General features: G+C 46.5%; 1 long non-coding RNA gene across 1 annotated transcript in view; it reads right to left on the bottom strand.

Moving 5' to 3' along the window:
- Positions 1–2,020: 2,020 nt before the first annotated feature.
- LOC133611276 (uncharacterized) overlaps positions 2,021–23,481 on the bottom strand; it is a 42,951-nt gene continuing 21,490 nt past the window's right edge. Inside the window, exon 3 of the long non-coding RNA XR_009815969.2 lies at positions 2,021–2,265. This is a non-coding gene — a long non-coding RNA (uncharacterized lncRNA). The remainder of the gene's footprint in view (positions 2,266–23,481) is intronic.

Below are 23,481 nucleotides of genomic sequence, written 5' to 3' on the forward strand. Positions count from 1 at the left end.
ACCATGACTACTCATTAGTTTCACCTGTCTCACGTTTTGCACTCGCGCACCTGTCACAAATCATGTCTGTATTATTTAAGCCCACTGTTGCCAGGAAGTCAGCCTGGCGACATCACCCTCTACGCACCCTTGTTATCCATGCTGCTCTTTTTCATGCTCTTTTCTCTTTCCAAGTAAGTTTTCTTTATTCATGCTATAGTTTGCAAATTTTGTTTTATGTCCATAGTTATGCCTTTGTGCTAGTTTTGTTTTATTAGCCAAGTTTGTTCCCCGCCTTTTGTTTTCACCTTTTGATAGAAAAATTAAAAGATGTCATTACCTTCACGTCGTGTCCGGTCCAGTCGCTTTGCACCACGGGAAAACAAACCACACCGTAGTCCAAGTCCTGACAGTACAAACCTGATCCCGCACGCAAAGCTAATCTACTAAACATGTGCAAAGTGGATTGCGTCTGTTAAGTAAGCAGAATAATGCGTGCAAACAATTTTGCCTCTCTGTCTTCATTAATATGCAAAATATATGCTCATCATCAAAACGCCCGCAATACTGGGAGGAAAAGATGCAAATATAATTATTTAGCACACGCTATGTGATTTATCAACACTCATCACCGTTTTGTGAGCACTGTTTTATTTTGCACTTGTGGGAAGAACGTGCAAACGAACAGTTTCACATACGGCTGCTGAATCAGACAGACGATGGACAGAGAATCCTCCATCCTACATGTGTATCAACATTTTGGACGGTCAGAAATAAAACATTTGAAACATTGTCTATTCAGCAACATCCTTTTATAATGTCATAGCCGCTAGATGATTTGAGGGGCTGATTAAAACAAATTCAATTGATGTGTTTTGGTGTCCTTTTTAGATGATGTTCATTTTTCCACATAAAATTAATAATATTTAAATATTTTTAATATGAAAAAACACCTCTTTAAGTATGCATTTTTTCGTGTTTTGAGGGGAGTAAGTGCCCCTCTCTCTAAAGAGCGCACTTTTGGTGGTTAAGTTTCAATGTAGATGCTTTGCCCATAAAATGAAGTACATGTTTGCTGTTGCTGAAAACAGGAAAATACCACAGGTTGGAGCATGAGAAAATAAATGTGCAGTAAGTGTCTCTGTGGCGATGCCCCATACAGTACAAACAAATTCCTCATTGAAATAAAGAGGTCTTCACCACTTTACAATTGTACACGCAGTCTTACTAAATTGCATGCAACACGATCACTAATAGTAAACACTATTTTATAGATTGCACATGCTCTTTAGCGCGTAGTATTTGGATCTTAGTAAATCAGGCCCTAAATGCACATACAAGTAGGAAGCATGTTGAATTAACAATCCAGGTTAGTATCATCAACACAGTTTAACTATACTTTACAGCAGGGGTCCCCAAACTACGGCCCGCGGGCCGGATCCGGCCCCCCAGCATCCAAAATCCAGCCCACAGGACGTCCCAAGTAGAAAAAATATATATATATTTTTTTATTTTCTATTTATTTTTTTTATTTTTTTTAATCTTTCCTTTCTAATCCATTTTCTACCGCTTGTTACTCTTGGTGTCTCCTAGCCGCTCAGGCAAATCATATTGTCTAAAAATAAATGTTCCCATCGATAACGTGACAATGTTAAATGTTGATGAACATCAATGTTAATTGATGTTAAATGACAAAACGGATTATAAAGACAATGTATATATATATATATATATATATATATATATATATATATATATATATATATATATATATATATATATATATATATATACAGCCTGGCCCCCGGCCAAATTTTTTTAACCCAATTCGGCCCCCGAGTCAAAAATTGTGGGGACCCCTGCTTTACAGGATAAAGGCTGAATTGTATGCTGTTAGCTTTTTGCTAACTTATAATGGACAATCGTATTGACAGGCTAACGTAAATTAGCATTGTGATCATTTTGAACTTGTACAAACTTTTCAGAAATAACATCTTAACGGAACAAAATTGACATAAAACATAAAATTTATTTTTAGTCACCAAACTCTGTGGAAAATAATATGTCCGCCACGAGTAAATGAATGTATGGAAAGCACTGATTAAAGTTTGAAAATGTCATTTAGGTAGTGATTGGCAGGAAGATAATAAACAGAGCAAGTCTTCCACGGGATGGGAAGACATTTTGCCAAGGCCACAATTAATTAACCCGGTCTAATCTCAGTTTGCTCTCCATCTTGAACTGTCAATGAGCCCCAGACTCATTTCACGCTCATCAACGGGTCTTCTGGAAAAGAGAAAAAAAACATGAATTCATTTTACACAAAGCAAAGGGGCCAAATTTATCTAAAGGGGAGATGATGTTTGCACAGCCACATTCTTATAAAGCTGCACTAAAAGGGTCAGAGACACTCTTATCTGCCTGTTACCAAAGAATTCCAACGGTTCTTTTTTGAACGCCAGTTCGAAACCCACCCTGACACGAACACCACCCCTCACGGTGCTACTAACACTGCATGAAAGTGGGACCACAAACATTTAGTGGTGGAAACGTGGCACAAGAGCAGTTAAAGTGTCCACTAGCAGGATGATGGTGTGCCTCAAGTCAATCATTAACGGGCGCTGATACCTGGGACTCTCATGGAGGTTTTGTTTCAGGGAATTAAGGGACTATCTGGCTGGTTTTTGCAAAAACGTCAAATGGAAATATTCCACTGAGCTTTGAAAGGGAATAAAGAGTAGCATTATTGATTAATAAATGATGTAATTATGTAAATGAAGGATTGTTTTTCCAGTGTTCATAAACAAATTGAATGAATGCTGTAGTAGCAGGGCATTGAATTGATGGCAACTGGACAATTCAAGTTGTCTTCGAAGATGTTTCGCATCTCATCCTAGCACTCTTCATCAATTTTATGCTAAAAAAGAGTAGATAGGACAGCTTTGTTCTACAGCTTAAATCAGGGGTAGGGAACCTATGGCTCTCAAGCCAGATGTGGCTCTTTTGATGACTGCATCTGGCTCTCAGATAAATCTTAGCTGACATTGCTTAACACGATAAGTAAAGAATAATTCTGCTGGTAATCACAGTGTTGAAAATAACGTTCAAAATATTAAACATTCTAATGCATTGTAATCCATCCATCCGTTTTCTACCGCACCTGTTCAAGAAGTTAATGGTAAGAAGTATGTTATTTGTTATTGGTTAGTTTCAGAATAACAATGTTATTAAAAAGAAAAAGAGACTTATTATACTCTAAAAATGTTGGTCTTACTTAAAAATGCACGCATTTAGTTGTATTCAGTGTTAAAAAATATTATATGACTCTCATGGAAATACATTTTAAAATATTTGGCTTTCATGGCTCTCTCAACCAAAAAGGTTCCCGACCCCTGACTTAAATACTAGATAGGACAGCTATAGTGGAGGATATAGCTCTGAGACTAAATAGGACAGCTCTAAGTTAAGTACCGGTACCACTGATAGTCACACACACACTAGGTATAGTGAAATTACTCTCTGTGTTTGACCCATCCCCTAGTTCCACCCCCTGGGAGGTGAGGGGAGCAGTGAGCAGCAGCGGTGGCCTCACTCGGGAATCATTTTGGTGATGAATTGCCCAATTCCAACCCTTGATGCTGGGTGCCAAGCAGGGAGGTAATGGGTCCCATTTGTATAGTCTTTGGTATGACTCGGCCAGGGTTTGAACTCACGACCTACCGATCTCAGGGCGGTCACTCTAGTCTACAGATGAAAGACTAGATAGGAGTACCAACCTCGTCATGTCCGTTGTGTCCTGAGCAAGACACTTCACCCTTGCTCCTGATGGGTGCTGGTTAGCGCCTTGCATGGCAGCTCCCTCCATCGGTGTGTGAATGTGTGTGTGAATGGGTAAATGTGGAAGTAGTGTCAAAGCTCTTTGAGTACCTTGAAGGTAGAAAAGCGCTATACAAGTACAACCCATTTATCAATTATTTATAGCTATAGTGAAGGCTCAAAAACTAGATAAGAAAACTCTATTCTAAAGCTCAAAGACTAAATAGGACGACTTTAGTCCTAGTCATAGAGATGTGGCGCTCACAACCAAGGTATGATAGCACTAAAGCTCAGATAAAAGATAGGACAGCTTTATTCTAGTCTATAGCTCAAAGCTTAGGTAAGACAGCTAAAGCATAGTCAGGTAACTTTAATAAGACAGCATAAGTCCAGAGCTCAAAGACTAGATAGAACCCCTCCATAGCGGTCTATAGATCAAAGACTAGATAGGACAGCTCTAGTCTAGTCTATAGCTCACAGAGTATATAGGACAGATTTAGTGTAATCTAGTTAAGAGCTCAAAGAGTATATAGGACAGCTATAGCCTAGTCTAGTATAGTGCTCAAAGCCCAGATAGGACAGATTTTGCCTAGTCCGGTCTAGAGTTCAAAGACTAAATATGTAAACTCTAGCCTACTGTACTATACTGTAGAGCTCAAAGCCTAGATAGGACAGCACTCGCCTAGTGTCGTAAACTGTAGCGCTCAAAGCCTAGATAGGACAGCTCTGACCTAATCAGGTCGAGAGACCTCATAGACTAAATATGATGCCTCAAGTCCATAGCTCAAATACTAGATAGAACAGCTCCAGTCTAGCCCATAACTCAAAGACTAGAATGGACAGCTAAAGTGTAGTCAATAGCTCAAAGGCTGGATAGAAAAGCTCTAGTCTAGACTCCAGCTCAAAGACTAGGTAGGACAGATCTAGTGGTGTCTAGTTTAAAGCTCAAAGGGTAGATAAAGTACCGCCAGTCTAGTCTAGTATAGACCTCAAAGACTAGATATGACAACTGTAGTTTAGTCAAGCCTAAGGTACCAATAATTGTCACACACACACTAGGTGTGGCGAAAATATTCTCTGCATTTGACCCATCACCGTTGATCACCCCCTGGGAGGTGAGGGGAACAGTGAGCAGCAGCGGTGGCCGCGCCCGGGAATCGTTTTTGGGAGCTTTAGGACTAGAAAGGATAGCTTGAGTGTGCAGTCTAGTGCTCAACAAATAGCTAGGACAGCTCGTTAGAGTCAAGAATCCAGTTGCCCTCAATGCCCTGAAAAAGTAGCTAGGACAGCTCGTTCGAGTCAAGAGTCCAGTTGCCCTCAATGCCCTGAAAAAATAGCAAGGACAGCTCATTCGAGTCAAGAGTCCAGTTGCCCTCAATGCCCTAATAAAATAGCTAGGACAGCTCGTTCGAGTCAAGAGTCCAGTTGCCCTCAATGCCTTGAAAAAATAGCTAGGACAGATCGTTCGAGTCAAGAGTCCAGTTGCTCTCAATGCCCTGAAAAAATAGCTGGGACAGCTCGTTCGAGTCAAGAGTCCAGTTGCCCTCAATGCCCTGAAAAATCGCTGGGGCAGCTCATTCGAGTCAAGAGTCCAGTTGCCCTCAATGCTCTGAAAAAATAGCTAGGACAGCTCGTTCGAGTCAAGAGTCCAGTTGTCCTCAATGCCCTGAAAAAAAGCTAGGACAGCTCGTTAGAGTGAAGAGTCCAGTTGCCCTCAATGCCCTGGAAAAAAAAGCTAGGACAGCTCGTTCGAGTCAAGAGTCCAGTTTCCCTCAATGCCCTGAAAAAATAGCTAGGACAGCTCGTTCGAGTCAAGAGTCCAGTTGCCCTCAATGCCCTGAAAAAATAGCTCAGACAACTCGTTCGAGTCAAGAGTCCAGTTGCCCTCAGTGCCCTGAAAAAATAGCTGGGACAGCTCATTCGAGTCAAGAGTCCAATTGCCCTCAATGCCCTGAAAAAATAGCTAGGACAGCTCGTTAGAGTCAAGAGTCCAGTTGCCCTCAATGCCCTGAAAAAATAGCAAGGACAGCTCGTTCGAGTCAAGAGTCCAGTTGCCCTCAATGCCCTGAAAAAAAAGCTAGGACAGCTCGTTCGAGTCAAGAGTCCAGTTGCCCTCAATGCCCTGGAAAAAAAAACTAGGACAGCTCGTTAGCGTCAAGAGTCCAGTTGCCCTCAATGCCCTGAAAAAATAGCTAGGACAGCTCGTTCGAGTCAAGAGTCCAGTTGCCCTCAATGCCCTGAAAAAAAGCTAACACAGCTCGTTCGAGTCAAGAGTCCAGTTGCCCTCAATGCCCTGAAAAAATAGCTAGGACAGCTCGTTCGAGTCAAGAGTCCAGTTGCCCTCAATGCCCTGAAAAAAAAGCTAGGACAGCTCGTAAGAGTCAAGAGTCCAGTTGCCCTCAATGCCTTGAAAAAATAGCTGGGACAGCTCGTTCGAGTAAAGAGTCCAGTTGCCTTCAATGCCCTGAAAAAATAGCTAGGACAACTCGTTCGAGTCAAGGGTCCAGTTGCCCTCAATGCCCTGGAAAAGATAGCTAGGACAGCTCGTTAGAGTCAAGAGTCCAGTTGCCCTCAATGCCCTGAAAAAAAAGCTAGGACAGCTCGTTCGAGTCAAGAGTCCAGTTGCCCTCAATGCCCTGGAAAAAATAGCTAGGACAGCTCGTTATAGTCAAGAGTCCAGTTGCCCTCAATGCCCTGGAAAATTAGCTAGGACAGCTCATTCGAGTCAAGAGTCCAGTTGCCCTCAATGCCCTGAAAAAATAGCTGGGACAGCTCGTTCGAGTCAAGAGTCCAGTTGCCCTCAATGCCCTGAAAAAAAGCTAGGACAGCTCGTTAGAGTCAAGAGTCCAGTTGCCCTCAATGCCCTGAAAAAATAGCTAGGACAGCTCGTTAGAGTCAAGAGTCCAGTAGCCCTCAATGCCCTGAAAAAAAAGGTAGGACAGCTCGTTAGAGTCAAGAGTCCAGTTGCCCTCAATGCCCTGAAAAAATAGCTAGGACAGCTCGTTCGAGTCAAGAGTTCAGTTGCCCTCAATGCCCTGAAAAAATAGCTGGGACAGCTCGTTCGAGTCAAGAGTCCAATTGCCCTCAATGCCCTGAAAAAATAGCTAAGACAGCTCGTTCGAGTCAAGAGTCCAGTTGCCCTCAATGCCCTGAAAAAATAGCTAGGACAGCTCGTTCGAGTCAAGAGTACAGTTGCGCTCAATGCCCTTAAAAAATAGCTAGGACAGCTTGTTCGAGTCAAGAGTCCAGTTGCCCTCAATGCCCTGAAAAATAGCTGGGGCAGCTCATTTGAGTCAAGAGTCCAGTTGCCCTCAATGCTCTGAAAAAATAGCTAGGACAGCTCGTTCGAGTCAAGGGTCCAGTTGTCCTCAATGCCCTAAAAAAAAGCTAGGACAGCTCGTTAGAGTGAAGAGTCCAGTTGCCCTCAATGCCCTGAAAAAAAAGCTAGGACAGCTCGTTTGAGTCAAGAGTCCAGTTGCCCTCAATGCCCTGAAAAAATAGCTAGGACAGCTCGTTCGAGTCAAGAGTCCAGTTGCCCTCAATGCCCTGAAAAGATAGCTCGGACAGCTCGTTCGAGTCAAGAGTCCAGTTGCCCTCAGTGCCCTGAAAAAATAGCTGGGACAGCTCGTTCGAGTCAAGAGTCCAATTGCCCTCAATGCCCTGAAAAAATAGCTAGGACAGCTCGTTAGCGTCAAGAGTCCAGTTGCCCTCAATGCCCTGAAAAAATAGTTAGGACAGCTCGTTCGAGTCAAGAGTCCAGTTGCCCTCAATGCCCTGGGAAAAAAAAACTAGGACAGCTCGTTAGAGTCAAGAGTCCAGTTGCCCTCAATGCCCTAATAAAATAGCTAGGACAGCTCATTCGAGTCAAGAGTCCAGTTGCCCTCAATGCCCTAATAAAATAGCTAGGACAGCTCGTTCGAGTCAAGAGTCCAGTTGCCCTCAATGCCTTGAAAAAATACCTAGGACAGATCGTTCGAGTCAAGAGTCCAGTTGCTCTCAATGCCCTGAAAAAATAGCTGGGACAGCTAGTTCGAGTCAAGAGTCCAGTTGCCCTCAATGCCCTGAAAAATCGCTGGGGCAGCTCATTCGAGTCAAGAGTCCAGTTGCCCTCAATGCTCTGAAAAAATAACTAGGACAGCTCGTTCGAGTCAAGAGTCCAGTTGTCCTCAATGCCCTGAAAAAAAGCTAGGACAGCTCGTTAGAGTGAAGAGTCCAGTTGCCCTCAATGCCCTGGAAAAAAAAGCTAGGACAGCTCGTTCGAGTCAAGAGTCCAGTTTCCCTCAATGCCCTGAAAAAATAGCTAGGACAGCTCGTTCAAGTCAAGAGTCCAGTTGCCCTCAATGCCCTGAAAAAAAAAGCTCAGACAACTTGTTCGAGTCAAGAGTCCAGTTGCCCTCAGTGCCCTGAAAAAATAGCTGGGACAGCTCATTCGAGTCAAGAGTCCAATTGCCCTCAATGCCCTGAAAAAATAGCTAGGACAGCTCGTTAGAGTCAAGAGTCCAGTTGCCCTCAATGCCCTGAAAAAATAGCAAGGACAGCTCGTTCGAGTCAAGAGTCCAGTTGCCCTCAATGCCCTGAAAAAAAAGCTAGGACAGCTCGTTCGAGTCAAGTGTCCAGTTGCCCTCAATGCCCTGGAAAAAAAAACTAGGACAGCTCGTTAGAGTCAAGAGTCCAGTTGCCCTCAATGCCCTGAAAAAATAGCTAGGACAGCTCGTTCGAGTCAAGAGTCCAGTTGCCCTCAATGTCCTGAAAAAAAGCTAGGACAGCTCGTTCGAGTCAAGAGTCCAGTTGCCCTCAATGCCCTGAAAAAATACCTAGGACAGCTCGTTCGAGTCAAGAGTCCAGTTGCCCTCAATGCCCTGAAAAAAAAGCTAGGACAGCTCGTTAGAGTCAAGAGTCCAGTTGCCCTCAATGCCTTGAAAAAATAGCTGTGACAGCTCGTTCGAGTAAAGAGTCCAGTTGCCTTCAATGCCCTGAAAAAATAGCTAGGACAGCTCGTTCGAGTCAAGGGTCCAGTTGCCCTCAATGCCCTGGAAAAGATAGCTAGGACAGCTCGTTAGAGTCAAGAGTCCAGTTGCCCTCAATGCCCTGAAAAAAAAGCTAGGACAGCTCGTTCGAGTCAAGAGTCCAGTTGCCCTCAATGCCCTGGAAAAAATAGCTAGGACAGCTCGTTAGAGTCAAGAGTCCAGTTGCCCTCAATGCCCTGGAAAATTAGCTAGGACAGCTCATTCGAGTCAAGAGTCCAGTTGCCCTCAATGCCCTGTAAAAATAGCTGGGACAGCTCGTTCGAGTCAAGAGTCCAGTTGCCCTCAATGCCCTGAAAAAAAGCTAGGACAGCTCGTTAGAGTCAAAAGTCCAGTTGCCCTCAATGCCCTGAAAAAATAGCTAGGACAGCTCGTTAGAGTCAAGAGTCCAGTAGCCCTCAATGCCCTGAAAAAAAAAAGGTAGGACAACTCGTTAGAGTCAAGAGTCCAGTTGCCCTCAATGCCCTGAAAAAATAGCTAGGACAGCTCGTTCGAGTCAAGAGTCCAGTTGCCCTCAATGCCCTGAAAAAATAGCTGGGACAGCTCGTTCGAGTCAAGAGTCCAATTGCCCTCAATGCCCTGAAAAAATAGCTAAGACAGCTCGTTCGAGTCAAGAGTCCAGTTGCCCTCAATGCCCTGAAAAAATAGCTAGGACAGCTCGTTCGAGTCAAGAGTACAGTTGCGCTCAATGCCCTTAAAAAATAGCTAGGACAGCTTGTTCGAGTCAAGAGTCCAGTTGCCCTCAATGCCCTGAAAAATAGCTGGGGCAGCTCATTTGAGTCAAGAGTCCAGTTGCCCTCAATGCTCTGAAAAAAGAGCTAGGACAGCTCGTTCGAGTCAAGGGTCCAGTTGACCTCAATGCCCTAAAAAAAAGCTAGGACAGCTCGTTAGAGTGAAGAGTCCAGTTGCCCTCAATGCCCTGAAAAAATAGCTAGGACAGCTCGTTCGAGTCAAGAGTCCAGTTGCCCTCAATGCCCTGAAAAGATAGCTCGGACAGCTCGTTCGAGTCAAGAGTCCAGTTGCCCTCAGTGCCCTGAAAAAATAGCTGGGACAGCTCGTTCGAGTCAAGAGTCCAATTGCCCTCAATGCCCTGAAAAAATAGCTAGGACAGCTCGTTAGCGTCAAGAGTCCAGTTGCCCTCAATGCCCTGAAAACTAGTTAGGACAGCTCGTTCGAGTCAAGAGTCCAGTTGCCCTCAATGCCTTGGGAAAAAAAAACTAGGACAGCTCTTTAGAGTCAAGAGTCCAGTTGCCCTCAATGCCCTGAAAAAATAGCTAGGACAGCTCGTTCGAGTCAAGAGTCCAGTTGCCCTCAATGCCCTGAAAAAAAGCTAGGACAGCTCGTTAGAGTCAAGAGTCCAGTTGCCCTCAATGCCCTGAAAAAATAGCTAGGACAGCTTTTTCGAGTCAAGAGTCCAGTTGCCCTCAATGCCCTGAAAAAATAGCTAGGACAGCTCGTTCGAGTCAAGAGTCCAGTTGCCCTCAATGCCCTGAAAAAATAGCTGGGACAGCTCGTTCGAGTCAAGAGTCCATTTGCCCTCAATGCCCTGAAAAAATAGCTAGGACAGCTCGTTCGAGTCAAGGGTCCAGTTGCCCTCAATGCCCTGGAAAAGATAGCTAGGACAGCTCATTAGAGTCAAGTGTCCAGTTGCCCTCAATGCCCTGAAGAAAAGCTAGGACAGCTCGTTCGAGTCAAGAGTCTAGTTGCCCTCAATGCCCTGGAAAAAATAGCTAGGACAGCTCGTTAGAGTCAAGACTCCAGTTGCCCTCAATGCCCTGGAAAATCAGCTAGGACAGCTCATTAGAGTCAAGGGTCCAGTTGCCCTCAATGCCCTGAAAAAATAGCTAAGACAGCTCGTTCGAGTCAAGAGTCCAGTTGCCCTCCATGCCCTGAAAAAAAGCTAGGACAGCTCGTTAGAGTCAAGAGTCCAGTAGCCCTCAATGCCCTGGAAAAAAAAAGGTAGGACAGCTCGTTAGAGTCAAGAGTCCAGTTGCCCTCAATGCCCTGAAAAAATAGCTAGGACAGCTCGTTCGAGTCAAGAGTCCAGTTGCCCTCAATGCCCTGAAAAAATAGCTGGGACAGCTCGTTCGAGTCAAGAGTCAAGTAGCCCTCAATGCCCTGAAAAAAAAAAGGTAGGACAGCTCGTTAGAGTCAAGAGTCCAGTTGCCCTCAATGCCCTGAAAAAATAGCTAGGACAGCTCGTTAGAGTCAAGAGTCCAGTAGCCCTCAATGCCCTGAAAAAAAAAAGGTAGGACAGCTCGTTAGAGTCAAGAGTCCAGTTGCCCTCAATGCCCTGAAAAAATAGCTAGGACAGCTCGTTCGAGTCAAGAGTCCAGTTGCCCTCAATGCCCTGAAAAAATAGCTGGGACAGCTCGTTCGAGTCAAGACTCAAGTAGCCCTCAATGCCCTGAAAAAAAAAAGGTAGGACAGCTCGTTAGAGTCAAGAGTCCAGTTGCCCTCAATGCCCTGAAAAAATAGCTAGGACAGCTCGTTCGAGTCAAGAGTCTAGTTGCCCTCAATGCCCTGAAAAAATAGCTGGGACAGCTCGTTCGAGTCAAGAGTCCAATTGCCCTCAATGCCCTGAAAAAATAGCTAGGACAGCTCGTTCGAGTCAAGAGTCCAGTTGCCCTCAATGCCCTGAAAAAATAGCTAGGACAGCTCGTTCGAGTCAAGAGTACAGTTGCGCTCAATGCCCTTAAAAAATAGCTAGGACAGCTTGTTCGAGTCAAGAGTCCAGTTGCCCTCAATGCCCTGAAAAATAGCTGGGGCAGCTCATTTGAGTCAAGAGTCCAGTTGCCCTCAATGCTCTGAAAAAATAGCTAGGACATCTCGTTCGAGTCAAGGGTCCAGTTGTCCTCAATGCCCTGAAAAAAAGCTAGGACAGCTCGTTAGAGTGAAGAGTCCTGTTGCCCTCAATGCCCTGAAAAAATAGCTAGGACAGCTCGTTCGAGTCAAGAGTCCAGTTGCCCTCAATGCCCTGAAAAAATAGCTGGGACAGCTCGTTCGGGTCAAGAGTCAAGTAGCCCTCAATGCCCTGAAAAAAAAAAGGTAGGACAGCTCGTTAGAGTCAAGAGTCCAGTTGCCCTCAATGCCCTGAAAAAATAGCTAGGACAGCTCGTTCGAGTCAAGAGTCTAGTTGCCCTCAATGCCCTGAAAAAATAGCTGGGACAGCTCGTTCGAGTCAAGAGTCCAATTGCCCTCAATGCCCTGAAAAAATAGGTTGGACAGCTCGTTCGAGTCAAGAGTCCAGTTGCCCTCAATGCCCTGAAAAAATAGCTAGGACAGCTCGTTCGAGTCAAGAGTACAGTTGCGCTCAATGCCCTTAAAAAATAGCTAGGACAGCTTGTTCGAGTCAAGAGTCCAGTTGCCCTCAATGCCCTGAAAAATAGCTGGGGCAGCTCATTTGAGTCAAGAGTCCAGTTGCCCTCAATGCTCTGAAAAAATAGCTAGGACAGCTCGTTCGAGTCAAGGGTCCAGTTGTCCTCAATGCCCTGAAAAAATAGCTAGGACAGCTCGTTCGAGTCAAGAGTCCAGTTGCCCTCAATGCCCTGAAAAGATAGCTCGGACAGCTCGTTCGAGTCAAGAGTCCAGTTGCCCTCAGTGCCCTGAAAAAATAGCTGGGACAGCTCGTTCGAGTCAAGAGTCCAATTGCCCTCAATGCCCTGAAAAAATAGCTAGGACAGCTCGTTAGAGTCAAGAGTCCAGTTGCCCTCAATGCCCTGAAAAAATAGTTAGGACAGCTCGTTCGAGTCAAGAGTCCAGTTGCCCTCAATGCCCTGGGAAAAAAAAACTAGGACAGCTCGTTCGAGTCAAGAGTCCAGTTGCCCTCAATGCCCTGAAAAAAAGCTAGGACAGCTCGTTAGAGTCAAGAGTCCAGTTGCCCTCAATGCCCTGAAAAAATAGCTAGGACAGCTTTTTCGAGTCAAGAGTCCAGTTGCCCTCAATGCCCTGAAAAAATAGCTAGGACAGCTCGTTCGAGTCAAGAGTCCAGTTGCCCTCAATGCCCTGAAAAAATAGCTGGGACAGCTCGTTCGAGTCAAGAGTCCATTTGCCCTCAATGCCCTGAAAAAATAGCTAGGACAGCTCGTTCGAGTCAAGGGTCCAGTTGCCCTCAATGCCCTGGAAAAGATAGCTAGGACAGCTCATTAGAGTCAAGAGTCCAGTTGCCCTCAATGCCCTGAAAAAAAAGCTAGGACAGCTCGTTCGAGTCAAGAGTCCAGTTGCCCTCAATGCCCTGGAAAAAATAGCTAGGACAGGTCGTTAGAGTCAAGAGTCCAGTTGCCCTCAATGCCCTGAAAAAAAGCTAGGACAGCTCGTTAGAGTCAAGAGTCCAGTTGCCCTCAATGCCCTGAAAAAATAGCTAGGACAGCTCGTTAGAGTCAAGAGTCCAGTAGCCCTCAATGCCCTGAAAATAAAAAGGTAGGACAGCTCGTTAGAGTCAAGAGTCCAAATGCCCTCAATGCACTGAAAAAATAGCTAAGACAGCTCGTTCGAGTCAAGAGTCCAGTTGCCCTCAATGCCCTGAAAAAATAGCTGGAACAGCTCGTTCGAGTCAAGGGTCCAATTGCCCTCAATGCCCTGAAAAAATAGCTAGGACAGCTCGTTCGAGTCAAGAGTCCAGTTGCCCTCAATGCCCTGGAAAAAATAGCTAGGACAGGTCGTTAGAGTCAAGACTCCAGTTGCCCTCAATGCCCTGGAAAATTAGCTAGGACAGCTCGTTCGAGTCAAGAGTCCAGTTGCCCTCAATGCCCTGAAAAAAAGCTAGGACAGCTCGTTAGAGTCAAGAGTCCAGTTGCCCTCAATGCCCTGAAAAAATAGCTAGGACAGCTCGTTAGAGTCAAGAGTCCAGTAGCCCTCAATGCCCTGGAAAAAAAAAAGGTAGGACAGCTCGTTAGAGTCAAGAGTCCAGTTGCCCTCAATGCCCTGAAAAAATAGCTAGGACAGCTCGTTCGAGTCAAGAGTCCAGTTGCCCTCAATGCCCTGAAAAAATAGCTGGGACAGCTCGTTCGAGTCAAGGGTCCAATTGCCCTCAATGCCCTGAAAAAATAGCTAGGACAGCTCGTAAGAGTCAAGAGTCCAGTTGCCCTCAATGCCCTGAAAAAATAGCTAGGACAGCTCGTTCGAGTCAAGAGTACAGTTGCGCTCAATGCCCTTAAAAAATAGCTAGGACAGCTTGTTCGAGTCAAGAGTCCAATTGCCCTCAATGCCCTGAAAAATAGCTGGGGCAGCTCATTTGAGTCAAGAGTCCAGTTGCCCTCAATGCTCTGAAAAAATAGCTAGGACAGCTCGTTCGAGTCAAGGGTCCAGTTGTCCTCAATGCCCTGAAAAAAAGCTAGGACAGCTCGTTAGAGTGAAGAGTCCAGTTGCCCTCAATGCCCTGAAAAAAAAGCTAGGACAGCTCGTTTGAGTCAAGAGTCCAGTTGCCCTCAATGCCCTGAAAAAATAGCTGGGACAGCTCGTTCGAGTCAAGAGTCCAGTTGCCCTCAATGCCCTGAAAAAATAGCTGGGACAGCTCGTTCGAGTCAAGAGTCCAATTGCCCTCAATGCCCTGAAAAAATAGCTAGGACAGCTCGTTCGAGTCAAGAGTCCAGTTGCCCTCAATGCCCTGAAAAAATAGCTAGGACAGCTCGTTCGAGTCAAGAGTACAGTTGCGCTCAATGCCCTGAAAAAATAGCTAGGACAGCTTGTTCGAGTCAAGAGTCCAGTTGCCCTCAATGCCCTGAAAAATAGCTGGGGCAGCTCATTTGAGTCAAGAGTCCAGTTGCCCTCAATGCTCTGAAAAAATAGCTAGGACAGCTCGTTCAAGTCAAGAGTCCAGTTGTCCTCAATGCCCTGAAAAAAAGCTAGGACAGCTCATTAGAGTGAAGAGTCCAGTTGCCCTCAATGCCCTGAAAAAAAAGCTAGGACAGCTCGTTTGAGTCAAGAGTCCAGTTGCCCTCAATGCCCTGAAAAAATAGCTGGGACAGCTCGTTCGAGTCAAGAGTCCAGTTGCCCTCATTGCCCTGAAAAAATAGCTCGGACAGCTCGTTCGAGTCAAGAGTCCAGTTGCCCTCAGTGCCCTGAACAAATAGCTGGGACAGCTCGTTCGAGTCAAGAGTCCAATTGCCCTCAATGCCCTGAAAAAATAGCTAGGACAGCTCGTTAGAGTCAAGAGTCCAGTTGCCCTCAATGCCCTGAAAAAATAGCTAGGACAGCTTGTTCGAGTCAAGAGTCCAGTTGCCCTCAATGCCCTAAAAAAATAGCTGGGACAGCTCGTTCGAATCAAGAGTCCAATTGCCCTCAATGCCCTGAAAAAATAGCTCGGACAGCTCGTTAGAGTCAAGAGTCCAGTTGCCCCCAATGCCCTGAAAAAATAACTAGGACAGCTCGTTCGAGTCAAGAGTCCAGTTGCCCCCAATGCCCTGAAAAAATAGCTGGGACAGCTCGTTAGAGCCAAGAGTCCAGTTGCCCTCAATGCCCTGAAAAAATAGCTAGGACAGCTCGTTCGAGTCAAGAGTCCAATTGCCCTCAATGCCCTGAAAAAATAGCTAGGACAGCTCGTTAGAGCCAAGAGTCCAGTTGCCCTCAATGCCCTGAAAAAATAGTTAGGACAGCTGGTTCGAGTCAAGAGTCCAGTTGCCCTCAATGCCCTGAAAAAGCTAGGACAGCTCGTTAGAGTCAAGAGTCCAGTTGACCTCAATGCCCTGAAAAAATAGCTAGGACAGCTTGTTCGAGTCAAGGGTCCAGTTGCCCTCAATGCCCTGAAAAAATAGCTAGGACAGCTCATTCGAGTCAAGAGTCCAGTTGCCCTCAATGCCCTGAAAAAATAGCTCGGACAGCTCGTTCGTGTCAAGAGTCCAGTTGCCCTCAATGCCCTGAAAAAATAGCTAGGACAGCTCGTTAGAGCCAAGAGTCCAGTTGCCCTCAATGCCCTGAAAAAATAGCTAGGACAGCTCGTTCGAGTCAAGAGTCCAGTTGCCCTCAATGCCCTGGAAAAAATAGCTAGGACAGGTCGTTAGAGTCAAGACTCCAGTTGCCCTCAATGCCCTGGAAAATTAGCTAGGACAGCTCATTCGAGTCAAGGGTCCAGTTGCCCTCAATGCCCTGAAAAAATAGCTAGGACAGCTCGTTCGAGTCAAGAGTCCAGTTGCCCTCAATGCCCTGGAAAAAATAGCTAGGACAGCTCGTTAGAGTCAAGACTCCAGTTGCCCTCAATGCCCTGGAAAATTAGCTAGCTCAGCTCATTCGAGTCAAGGGTCCAGTTGCCCTCAATGCCCTGAAAAAATAGCTAGGACAGTTCGTTCGAGTCAAGAGTCCAGTTGCCCTCAATGCCCTGAAAAAAAGCTAGGACAGCTCGTTAGAGTCAAGAGTCCAGTTGCCCTCAATGCCCTGAAAAAATAGCTAGGACAGCTTGTTCGAGTCAAGGGTCCAGTTGCCCTCAATGCCCTGAAAAAATAGCTAGGACAGCTCATTCGAGTCAAGAGTCCAGTTGCCCTCAATGCCCTGAAAAAATAGCTCGGACAGCTCGTTCGTGTCAAGAGTCCAGTTGCCCTCAATGCCCTGAAAAAATAGCTAGGACAGCTCGTTAGAGCCAAGAGTCCAGTTGCCCTCAATGCCCTGAAAAAATAGCTAGGACAGCTCGTTCGAGTCAAGAGTCCAGTTGCCCTCAATGCCCTGGAAAAAATAGCTAGGACAGGTCGTTAGAGTCAAGACTCCAGTTGCCCTCAATGCCCTGGAAAATTAGCTAGGACAGCTCATTCGAGTCAAGGGTCCAGTTGCCCTCAATGCCCTGAAAAAATAGCTAGGACAGCTCGTTCGAGTCAAGAGTCCAGTTGCCCTCAATGCCCTGAAAAAAAGCTAGGACAGCTCGTTAGAGTCAAGAGTCCAGTTGCCCTCAATGCCCTGAAAAAATAGCTAGGACAGCTCGTTAGAGTCAAGAGTCCAGTAGCCCTCAATGCCCTGAAAAAAAAAAGGTAGGACAGCTCGTTAGAGTCAAGAGTCCAGTTGCCCTCAATGCCCTGAAAAAATAGCTAGGACAGCTCGTTCGAGTCAAGAGTCCAGTTGCCCTCAATGCCCTGAAAAAATAGCTGGGACAGCTCGTTCGAGTCAAGGGTCCAATTGCCCTCAATGCCCTGAAAAAATAGCTAGGACAGCTCGTTCGAGTCAAGAGTCCAGTTGCCCTCAATGCCCTGAAAAAATAGCTAGGACAGCTCGTTCGAGTCAAGAGTACAGTTGCGCTCAATGCCCTTAAAAAATAGCTAGGACAGCTTGTTCGAGTCAAGAGTCCAGTTGCCCTCAATGCCCTGAAAAATAGCTGGGGCAGCTCATTTGAGTCAAGAGTCCAGTTGCCCTCAATGCTCTGAAAAAAATAGCTAGGACAGCTCGTTCGAGTCAAGGGTCCAGTTGTCCTCAATGCCCTGAAAAAAAGCTAGGACAGCTCGTTAGAGTGAAGAGTCCAGTTGCCCTCAATGCCCTGGAAAAAAAAGCTAGGACAGCTCGTTTGAGTCAAGAGTCCAGTTGCCCTCAATGCCCTGAAAAAATAGCTAGGACAGCTCGTTCGAGTCAAGAGTCCAGTTGCCCTCAATGCCCTGAAAAGATAGCTCGGACAGCTCGTTCGAGTGAAGAGTCCAGTTGCCCTCAATGCCCTGAAAAAATAGCTAGGACAGCTCGTTAGAGTCAAGAGTCCAGTTGCCCTCAATGCCCTGAAAAAATAGTTAGGACAGCTCGTTCGAGTCAAGAGTCCAGTTGCCCTCAATGCCCTGGGAAAAAAAAACTAGGACAGCTCGTTAGAGTCAAGAGTCCAGTTGCCCTCAATGCCCTGAAAAAATAGCTAGGACAGCTCGTTCGAGTCAAGAGTCCAGTTGCCCTCAATGCCCTGAAAAAAAGCTAGGACAGCTCGTTAGAGTCAAGAGTCCAGTTGCCCTCAATGCCCTGAAAAAATAGCTAGGACAGCTTTTTCGAGTCAAGAGTCCAGTTGCCCTCAATGCCCTGAAAAAATAGCTAGGACAGCTCGTTCGAGTCAAGAGTCCAGTTGCCCTCAATGCCCTGAAAAAATAGCTGGGACAGCTCGTTCGAGTCAAGAGTCCATTTGCCCTCAATGCCCTGAAAAAATAGCTAGGACAGCTCGTTCGAGTCAAGGGTCCAGTTGCCCTCAATGCCCTGGAAAAGATAGCTAGGACAGCTCATTAGAGTCAAGAGTCCAGTTGCCCTCAATGCCCTGAAAAAAAAGCTAGGACAGCTCGTTCGAGTCAAGAGTCCAGTTGCCCTCAATGCCCTGGAAAAAATAGCTAGGACAGCTCGTTAGAGTCAAGACTCCAGTTGCCCTCAATGCCCTGGAAAATTAGCTAGCTCAGCTCATTCGAGTCAAGGGTCCAGTTGCCCTCAATGCCCTGAAAAAATAGCTAGGACAGTTCGTTCGAGTCAAGAGTCCAGTTGCCCTCAATGCCCTGAAAAAAAGCTAGGACAGCTCGTTAGAGTCAAGAGTCCAGTTGCCCTCAATGCCCTGAAAAAATAGCTAGGACAGCTCGTTAGAGTCAAGAGTCCAGTAGCCCTCAATGCCCTGAAAAAAAAAAGGTAGGACAGCTCGTTAAAGTCAAGAGTCCAGTTGCCCTCAATGCCCTGAAAAAATAGCTAGGACAGCTCGTTCGAGTCAAGAGTCCAGTTGCCCTCAATGCCCTGAAAAAATAGCTGGGACAGCTCGTTCGAGTCAAGAGTCCAATTGCCCTCAATGCCCTGAAAAAATAGCTAGGACAGCTCGTTCGAGTCAAGAGTCCAGTTGCCCTCAATGCCCTGAAAAAATAGCTAGGACAGCTCGTTCGAGTCAAGAGTACAGTTGCGCTCAATGCCCTGAAAAAATAGCTAGGACAGCTTGTTCGAGTCAAGAGTCCAGTTGCCCTCAATGCCCTGAAAAATAGCTGGGGCAGCTCATTTGAGTCAAGAGTCCAGTTGCCCTCAATGCTCTGAAAAAATAGCTAGGACAGCTCGTTCAAGTCAAGAGTCCAGTTGTCCTCAATGCCCTGAAAAAAAGCTAGGACAGCTCATTAGAGTGAAGAGTCCAGTTGCCCTCAATGCCCTGAAAAAAAAGCTAGGACAGCTCGTTTGAGTCAAGAGTCCAGTTGCCCTCAATGCCCTGAAAAAATAGCTGGGACAGCTCGTTCGAGTCAAGAGTCCAGTTGCCCTCATTGCCCTGAAAAAATAGCTCGGACAGCTCGTTCGAGTCAAGAGTCCAGTTGCCCTCAGTGCCCTGAACAAATAGCTGGGACAGCTCGTTCGAGTCAAGAGTCCAATTGCCCTCAATGCCCTGAAAAAATAGCTAGGACAGCTCGTTAGAGTCAAGAGTCCAGTTGCCCTCAATGCCCTGAAAAAATAGCTAGGACAGCTTGTTCGAGTCAAGAGTCCAGTTGCCCTCAATGCCCTAAAAAAATAGCTGGGACAGCTCGTTCGAATCAAGAGTCCAATTGCCCTCAATGCCCTGAAAAAATAGCTCGGACAGCTCGTTAGAGTCAAGAGTCCAGTTGCCCCCAATGCCCTGAAAAAATAACTAGGACAGCTCGTTCGAGTCAAGAGTCCAGTTGCCCCCAATGCCCTGAAAAAATAGCTGGGACAGCTCGTTAGAGCCAAGAGTCCAGTTGCCCTCAATGCCCTGAAAAAATAGCTAGGACAGCTCGTTCGAGTCAAGAGTCCAATTGCCCTCAATGCCCTGAAAAAATAGCTAGGACAGCTCGTTAGAGCCAAGAGTCCAGTTGCCCTCAATGCCCTGAAAAAATAGTTAGGACAGCTGGTTCGAGTCAAGAGTCCAGTTGCCCTCAATGCCCTGAAAAAGCTAGGACAGCTCGTTAGAGTCAAGAGTCCAGTTGACCTCAATGCCCTGAAAAAATAGCTAGGACAGCTTGTTCGAGTCAAGGGTCCAGTTGCCCTCAATGCCCTGAAAAAATAGCTAGGACAGCTCATTCGAGTCAAGAGTCCAGTTGCCCTCAATGCCCTGAAAAAATAGCTCGGACAGCTCGTTCGTGTCAAGAGTCCAGTTGCCCTCAATGCCCTGAAAAAATAGCTAGGACAGCTCGTTAGAGCCAAGAGTCCAGTTGCCCTCAATGCCCTGAAAAAATAGCTAGGACAGCTCGTTCGAGTCAAGAGTCCAGTTGCCCTCAATGCCCTGGAAAAAATAGCTAGGACAGGTCGTTAGAGTCAAGACTCCAGTTGCCCTCAATGCCCTGGAAAATTAGCTAGGACAGCTCATTCGAGTCAAGGGTCCAGTTGCCCTCAATGCCCTGAAAAAATAGCTAGGACAGCTCGTTCGAGTCAAGAGTCCAGTTGCCCTCAATGCCCTGGAAAAAATAGCTAGGACAGCTCGTTAGAGTCAAGACTCCAGTTGCCCTCAATGCCCTGGAAAATTAGCTAGCTCAGCTCATTCGAGTCAAGGGTCCAGTTGCCCTCAATGCCCTGAAAAAATAGCTAGGACAGTTCGTTCGAGTCAAGAGTCCAGTTGCCCTCAATGCCCTGAAAAAAAGCTAGGACAGCTCGTTAGAGTCAAGAGTCCAGTTGCCCTCAATGCCCTGAAAAAATAGCTAGGACAGCTTGTTCGAGTCAAGGGTCCAGTTGCCCTCAATGCCCTGAAAAAATAGCTAGGACAGCTCATTCGAGTCAAGAGTCCAGTTGCCCTCAATGCCCTGAAAAAATAGCTCGGACAGCTCGTTCGTGTCAAGAGTCCAGTTGCCCTCAATGCCCTGAAAAAATAGCTAGGACAGCTCGTTAGAGCCAAGAGTCCAGTTGCCCTCAATGCCCTGAAAAAATAGCTAGGACAGCTCGTTCGAGTCAAGAGTCCAGTTGCCCTCAATGCCCTGGAAAAAATAGCTAGGACAGGTCGTTAGAGTCAAGACTCCAGTTGCCCTCAATGCCCTGGAAAATTAGCTAGGACAGCTCATTCGAGTCAAGGGTCCAGTTGCCCTCAATGCCCTGAAAAAATAGCTAGGACAGCTCGTTCGAGTCAAGAGTCCAGTTGCCCTCAATGCCCTGAAAAAAAGCTAGGACAGCTCGTTAGAGTCAAGAGTCCAGTTGCCCTCAATGCCCTGAAAAAATAGCTAGGACAGCTCGTTAGAGTCAAGAGTCCAGTAGCCCTCAATGCCCTGAAAAAAAAAAGGTAGGACAGCTCGTTAGAGTCAAGAGTCCAGTTGCCCTCAATGCCCTGAAAAAATAGCTAGGACAGCTCGTTCGAGTCAAGAGTCCAGTTGCCCTCAATGCCCTGAAAAAATAGCTGGGACAGCTCGTTCGAGTCAAGGGTCCAATTGCCCTCAATGCCCTGAAAAAATAGCTAGGACAGCTCGTTCGAGTCAAGAGTCCAGTTGCCCTCAATGCCCTGAAAAAATAGCTAGGACAGCTCGTTCGAGTCAAGAGTACAGTTGCGCTCAATGCCCTTAAAAAATAGCTAGGACAGCTTGTTCGAGTCAAGAGTCCAGTTGCCCTCAATGCCCTGAAAAATAGCTGGGGCAGCTCATTTGAGTCAAGAGTCCAGTTGCCCTCAATGCTCTGAAAAAAATAGCTAGGACAGCTCGTTCGAGTCAAGGGTCCAGTTGTCCTCAATGCCCTGAAAAAAAGCTAGGACAGCTCGTTAGAGTGAAGAGTCCAGTTGCCCTCAATGCCCTGGAAAAAAAAGCTAGGACAGCTCGTTTGAGTCAAGAGTCCAGTTGCCCTCAATGCCCTGAAAAAATAGCTAGGACAGCTCGTTCGAGTCAAGAGTCCAGTTGCCCTCAATGCCCTGAAAAGATAGCTCGGACAGCTCGTTCGAGTGAAGAGTCCAGTTGCCCTCAATGCCCTGAAAAAATAGCTAGGACAGCTCGTTAGAGTCAAGAGTCCAGTTGCCCTCAATGCCCTGAAAAAATAGTTAGGACAGCTCGTTCGAGTCAAGAGTCCAGTTGCCCTCAATGCCCTGGGAAAAAAAAACTAGGACAGCTCGTTAGAGTCAAGAGTCCAGTTGCCCTCAATGCCCTGAAAAAATAGCTAGGACAGCTCGTTCGAGTCAAGAGTCCAGTTGCCCTCAATGCCCTGAAAAAAAGCTAGGACAGCTCGTTAGAGTCAAGAGTCCAGTTGCCCTCAATGCCCTGAAAAAATAGCTAGGACAGCTTTTTCGAGTCAAGAGTCCAGTTGCCCTCAATGCCCTGAAAAAATAGCTAGGACAGCTCGTTCGAGTCAAGAGTCCAGTTGCCCTCAATGCCCTGAAAAAATAGCTGGGACAGCTCGTTCGAGTCAAGAGTCCATTTGCCCTCAATGCCCTGAAAAAATAGCTAGGACAGCTCGTTCGAGTCAAGGGTCCAGTTGCCCTCAATGCCCTGGAAAAGATAGCTAGGACAGCTCATTAGAGTCAAGAGTCCAGTTGCCCTCAATGCCCTGAAAAAAAAGCTAGGACAGCTCGTTCGAGTCAAGAGTCCAGTTGCCCTCAATGCCCTGGAAAAAATAGCTAGGACAGCTCGTTAGAGTCAAGACTCCAGTTGCCCTCAATGCCCTGGAAAATTAGCTAGCTCAGCTCATTCGAGTCAAGGGTCCAGTTGCCCTCAATGCCCTGAAAAAATAGCTAGGACAGTTCGTTCGAGTCAAGAGTCCAGTTGCCCTCAATGCCCTGAAAAAAAGCTAGGACAGCTCGTTAGAGTCAAGAGTCCAGTTGCCCTCAATGCCCTGAAAAAATAGCTAGGACAGCTCGTTAGAGTCAAGAGTCCAGTAGCCCTCAATGCCCTGAAAAAAAAAAGGTAGGACAGCTCGTTAAAGTCAAGAGTCCAGTTGCCCTCAATGCCCTGAAAAAATAGCTAGGACAGCTCGTTCGAGTCAAGAGTCCAGTTGCCCTCAATGCCCTGAAAAAATAGCTGGGACAGCTCGTTCGAGTCAAGAGTCCAATTGCCCTCAATGCCCTGAAAAAATAGCTAGGACAGCTCGTTCGAGTCAAGAGTCCAGTTGCCCTCAATGCCCTGAAAAAATAGCTAGGACAGCTCGTTCGAGTCAAGAGTACAGTTGCGCTCAATGCCCTGAAAAAATAGCTAGGACAGCTTGTTCGAGTCAAGAGTCCAGTTGCCCTCAATGCCCTGAAAAATAGCTGGGGCAGCTCATTTGAGTCAAGAGTCCAGTTGCCCTCAATGCTCTGAAAAAATAGCTAGGACAGCTCGTTCAAGTCAAGAGTCCAGTTGTCCTCAATGCCCTGAAAAAAAGCTAGGACAGCTCATTAGAGTGAAGAGTCCAGTTGCCCTCAATGCCCTGAAAAAAAAAGCTAGGACAGCTCGTTTGAGTCAAGAGTCCAGTTGCCCTCAATGCCCTGAAAAAATAGCTGGGACAGCTCGTTCGAGTCAAGAGTCCAGTTGCCCTCATTGCCCTGAAAAAATAGCTCGGACAGCTCGTTCGAGTCAAGAGTCAAGTTGCCCTCAGTGCCCTGAACAAATAGCTGGGACAGCTCGTTCGAGTCAAGAGTCCAATTGCCCTCAATGCCCTGAAAAAATAGCTAGGACAGCTCGTTAGAGTCAAGAGTCCAGTTGCCCTCAATGCCCTGAAAAAATAGCTAGGACAGCTTGTTCGAGTCAAGAGTCCAGTTGCCCTCAATGCCCTAAAAAAATAGCTGGGACAGCTCGTTCGAGTCAAGAGTCCAATTGCCCTCAATGCCCTGAAAAAATAGCTCGGACAGCTCGTTAGAGTCAAGAGTCCAGTTGCC

The sequence above is a fragment of the Nerophis lumbriciformis genome, linkage group LG08 (genome assembly GCF_033978685.3).
Source record: "Nerophis lumbriciformis linkage group LG08, RoL_Nlum_v2.1, whole genome shotgun sequence".
NCBI lineage: Eukaryota > Metazoa > Chordata > Actinopteri > Syngnathiformes > Syngnathidae > Nerophis > Nerophis lumbriciformis.